The sequence below is a fragment of the Colobus angolensis genome, unplaced genomic scaffold (assembly GCF_000951035.1).
Source record: "Colobus angolensis palliatus isolate OR3802 unplaced genomic scaffold, Cang.pa_1.0 Scaffold6, whole genome shotgun sequence".
NCBI classification, from domain to species: Eukaryota; Metazoa; Chordata; class Mammalia; order Primates; family Cercopithecidae; genus Colobus; species Colobus angolensis.
In genome coordinates, this window is record NW_012119598.1 from 22,645,400 (window position 1) to 22,650,930 (window position 5,531).

Genomic DNA, 5,531 nt, shown 5'->3' on the forward strand with positions numbered 1-5,531 from the left:
GTATCCCTTAACCTGCCACCAGTGTCCACCCTCCGATCCCCGTCTTGTAAAAAGGGGAGGAGAATTAGCCAAACACTGTAAGCTTTTAAGAAAAACAAAGTTTTAAAAGAAATACTGCTCTGTCCAGAGGCTTTAAAACTGGTGCATTTACAGCAAAAAGGGATTCTGTAGCTTTAACTCGTAAACCACATCTTTTTTGCACTTTTTTTATAAGCAAAAACGTGCCGTTTAAACCACTGGATCTATCTAAATGCCGATTTGAGTTCGCGACACTATGTACTGCGTTTTTCATTCTTGTATTTGACTATTTAATCCTTTCTACTTGTCGCTAAATATAATTGTTTTAGTCTTATGGCATGATGATAGCATATGTGTTCAGGTTTATAGCTGTTGTGTTTAAAAATTGAAAAAAGTGGAAAACATCTTTGTACATTTAAGTCTGTATTATAATAAGCAAAAAGATTGTGTGTATGTATGTTTAATATAACATGACAGGCACTAGGACGTCTGCCTTTTTAAGGCAGTTCCGTTAAGGGTTTTTGTTTTTAAACTTTTTTTTGCCATCCATCCTGTGCAATATGCCGTGTAGAATATTTGTCTTAAAATTCAAGGCCACAAAAACAATGTTTGGGGGAAAAAAAGAAAAAATCATGCCAGCTAATCATGTCAAGTTCACTGCCTGTCAGATTGTTGATATATACCTTCTGTAAATAACTTTTTTTGAGAAGGAAATAAAATCAGCTGGAACTGAACCCTAAATCTTGACTTTTGTCGTTATTATGCCCAATGCCTGAGATGGGAAAAGCCCTACGGTATCTAGACACTACACAATCTGCCTTAGCTTTAAAAAAATAAGTTATCAGAGGAGTCTTGTCAAATGCTACCTTATTGAGGAATATTAAACGTCTCTTGGCCAGATTTCTCCTGACCCTGAAATGATGGCATCAGCTGAATATGTGTCAACACAATGCTTTCTAGGAATTTTCTGAGTTTACCATATTTAAAAACGCCCTTTGTCTTGGAATCTGAAAAAGAGGGGGAGGGGCAACGTGGACAGAATTCTTCACAGAGGAAACTGGCTAGCTGATCTTTTTTTGAACTTGGTGCTCCTGGAGCTGCTTTCTCCTTGATTTGCCCATGCTTACTTCTAGCAGTGGCTATAATTGGTTTCCAAGGGTTAAGGACAAATAAGCTGTTAAATTATCAGTAGATTATACAGGATAAGGCTTTTACCGATTATGAAATGCAAAAGGTGTATGCAATTTTTTTTTCTCAAGCAGAAAGGTTGATGTGGTGCTAAGATCTCCATTTTTTGCCATGCCCAACATGGTGTTAATGTAAGAGAACTGCATCAATAAGGATGACCTGGAGAAGCTGGCTCCATATGGGCTCAGAGGAAAGTCCCCTGCCTCTCAAAATAGCACTTTGGCTGCTGGAGATTTGTGCTTTTTCTAAGAATCAGGCAGGATTGTTTAGACTGCAAGGAGAAAAAGTACTTGGATTTCTTAAGGCCTAATACTCTTGGGTTTGAAACCTGCAACTTGCTAAGTGGCACTATTTCCTGTTTATTTTGAGAGTTAACAATTGCTATTAACTAACAAAAGCCATCTTTACTTCCAAATGTGTGTTAAAAATGTGTCTTTTACATGTCTTGAGTTTTTCAGCACTGGAGAGGAGGGGTTAATAAGCAGAAGTGTTTGGAAATAATCCCTTACTCATTTGGATTACTTGTAGATTAGGGAGTATTATGCTGGAAGGTACACCTGGAAAAAGAGAACTTTGAGGACTGGTCTAAAAGGAGGGGGTTTTGTGGTTGTCCCATGGAAAGCAATGATCCATCCCCAAAAACCAATATAACTTGTGTTAAAATTTAATTTATCTCTTAAAGATTACTAGTTTTCAACATTTTTTTTCATGTATGGTGCTCATACATTTAGTTTTAATTGCATTTGTGTTCTGCAATTGGAATTCCATTTTTTAAAATGACCTTAGAACAACATGGCACCTAAGTTTCTTCAAAGATCTTTGCAAAAGGAAAAACCCTTATTTAGAAAAGTGCTTTTAATTTTTGTTCATTGCAGTGATAATATAATTGTTTAGCTTTTTTCAGACCCAAGGTATCAATAGCATGACATAAATGCAACCTAAATGATGCATTTTTGAAATGATGCATCTGTTTTAAAGTATATTTTTATTTCGGAGGATTCTCCTGTTAGAACTTACTTTCCCTTGACTCTCCATGTAAAAGCAGATGCTTTAAATATTTCCTTGAAGAATTTTGATAACATTGGTTTAAAAATAAAAGCTGAAATGTGTATGTCCTTCCTGGCAGGTGGTAAAGTAAACATAAGAAGCATTTTTGTACAATGTCTTTTCCTCTTGAGTCTGTTTTCATTCATAAGGGATACTTACGTATTAGGTGGTAGAAGGCATAATAAACATGAAACCAAGCAGTTTTGATTTAGTATGATTTTTTTACTTTCAGATAATTTGGATCAATAGAAAAGAATAAGTTTCAGATTTTCTTTTAAGAATATCAAGCAATTGCTTCTGGCCCTGTGCTCCATCAGAAATGTGAATCCGTGATACTTGCTTAAGCAACTTTTGTCAGTTCCTAGTTGAATCCCTTTAAGTGCCAAGAAAAAAAAAAGCATGTAAGCTCAGAGGGCGGGCCCAGCTCCTGGAAAGGCTTTTGGGGTTTGTTTTTACCCTGCTCTTGGGGTACTAGGGGAGGTGAGGGATTCTGAGGAAAGCAAGAAAGCGAAGGGTTAAGTGGACATCAACATTTACCAAGAGTTTCCTGTGTTTGTAGGGCACACACAAATTAGAAGACATGGTCTGGAGAATGCTGTGGTTCAGAATGCTTCATTATGAATTTAAAACAAATTTAGGGATCCCAAGGAAGTATTTGAAAAGATAGAAATGTTAAAAATTTTTTTTGCCGGGCGCGGTGGCTCAAGCCTGTAATCCCAGCACTTTGGGAGGCCGAGACGGGCGGATCACGAGGTCAGGAGATCGAGACCATCCTGGCTAACACGGTGAAACCCCGTCTCTACTAATAAATACAAAAAACTAGCCGGGCGAGGTGGCGGGCGCCTGTAGTCCCAGCTACTCGGGAGGCTGAGGCAGGAGAATGGCGTGAACCCAGGAGGCGGAGCTTGCAGTGAGCTGAGATCCAGTCACTGCACTCCAGCCTGGGCGACAGAGCGAGACTCCGTCTCAAAAAAAAAAAAAAAAAAATTTTAAGAATACAAACCCATCTACCCATTTGGATTTCTCAGAGTGTAAAGTTGGTATGCTTTATTTCTCTTTCTGGTGGTTTTTGTTTTGTGCCTCCTCCTGGCACTCCTCCTATTCAGGCCTACAAAATACTCTCTAACCCATATTCACTCGGGTTTACCCCTAACCCTCTCTTTCTGGAGAGTGATATCTCCATACGCATTTCTTAGTTTTCACTATCATTTGAAAGCTAAAGTGGAGGGGTGGGAAGAAAGCATCGCCAGGCATCTGCATGGTGTTTCAGGCTCTGCGAAGTGTCTGTGGCCATTCCCCTTGCCCAGGATAAAGCGCAGAATTCACAGGCTGCTCTTCAAGGCCTTGCATAAAGGGTTTTAGTCCAACTTTCCAGTTCTTCCAATTGCAGTATAACCAAACTGCTCTTTCCTGATAGACTGGAATTCTTGAAGGACAGGAACTAGGCATTGAATACTTCTCGTATTCCCCAGTTTGCTTTATTCCCCAGTTTGCTTTCGCTGCTTCTTTTCACATAATAAATGCTAAATTCTTATTTGTTGACTTAACATTTGCATGGTTTCCATGGGGCCCTAAGAGCTTCCAACATGCATTTGCATTTTATGCTGCCTGTGGTAAGTACCAGCGCTGCATTACATGAAAACCTGAATTAGAATTCTGCCTCTGAAACCAACAAGCTGGAGGACCTTGGACAGATTTCTCGGCCTCTTTAAGTTTCCATGTTTTAAACCGTCATACAGAAAGAGGGCTATCTAATGTAGACAGCTGTCCTGAGAATAGAGTGAAGCGGAACATGTGTGATACATCGTAATGCCTGGCCTACCCCATGGGCTCCTTGAATGCTAGAACCTGACCTTATGGGTGGTTCTAAAAAGCTAATGTATGTAAAGCCTAACACAGTGCCAGCAACATAGAAGATGCTTTAAATTCTAAAAATAGGGGAGGCCGGGGTCCGAACTGGGGGGTTCTGTGCCCGCTGGGCTGCTGCCCCAGCTGGACTACCACCATGGAACTCAGCACCGAATACCTCATGGAGAAGCTGCAGCGGGACCTGGCGGCAGAGCATGTGGCAGTGGAGGACAACACGACCCGCAGCCGTTGCGCCTGTAGCTTCTGAGTCCTGGCAGTGTCGGCCAAGTTCGAGCGCAAGCCGCTGCTTCAGAGACACCGGCTGGTGAACGCGTGCCTAGCAGAAGGGCTCCTGCACATCAGTGCCTTTGAACAGAAAACCCTGATCCCAGAGCAGTGGGCCCGTGAGCGGTAGAAATGAGGGACTGGGACTTGCACAGCCATTAAATTAAAAATCTGGAAAATAAAAATTCTAAAAATAAATCTCCTGAATCAATGTTTCTCAGTCTGCTACACGAATCCCCAGCATCAGAATTACCTGGAGATTCTTGTTAAGAGTAGCGATTATACGGATTGCCAGCCACAGTCAGACTGTGGGGATGGGGCCTTAATGAGCACCCCCACATAGATTCCCAGTGCTCGCTGAAGTTTGGAAATCAGTACCCTCACTGTATTTTAGCATATTCTCCCGATAAGTATGCAGACAAGGGATTATGACACCTTCGTTGTTTCAGCATGGAGAAATTGAGTTAAGAATGGCCCAATGGCTGATCTGAGGTCACAAGGTCAGAAGTGCCAGAAAGGGTATTGGAACTCTATCTCCCGAGCCCTAGAATCAGCCTAGAACTTTCGCCTTCTCCATTTCTACCGAAGGCTTGGTCCCTTGGCAAAAAATTGGCAGTCCCTGCACTTTCCTTAGCCATCTGACTCCCTATCCATTTTCTCAAGGATGCCCTTCCACCATCCTAGTTGAAAGTTTGAAGTTTGGGCCGGGGGTGTGGCTCATGCCTGTAATCCTAGCCCTTTGGGAGGCCAAGGCGGGTGGATCACCTGAGGTCAGGAGTTTGAGACCAGCCTGACCAACATGGTGAAATCCCGTCTCCACTAAAAATACAAAAAAAATTAGCTGAGTGTAGTGGCACATGCCTTTAATCCTTGCTACCTGGGAGACTAAGGCAGGAGAATCGCTTGAACCCGGGAGATGAAGTTGCAGTGAGCCAAGATTGCACCATTGCGCTCCAGCCAGGGCAACAAGGGCAAAAATCCATCTCAAAAAAAAAAAGTGTAAGTTTAAGTAATTAGCCAAGTTAATATGTATATATATTCCAGTTAAACAACTGTGTACTAAAAGATGAACTCAGGGACTGATGTTTGGAAGAAGTATCCAAGGCAGAGAATAGAAATGATATAAATACGGTGCCTGAAACTTC

General features: G+C 41.6%; 1 pseudogene; it reads left to right on the forward strand.

Annotated features, from left to right (window-relative positions):
• Window positions 1-4,219: 4,219 nt before the first annotated feature.
• On the forward strand, window positions 4,220-4,516 carry LOC105526693 (annotated as a pseudogene).
• Window positions 4,517-5,531: the final 1,015 nt, after the last annotated feature.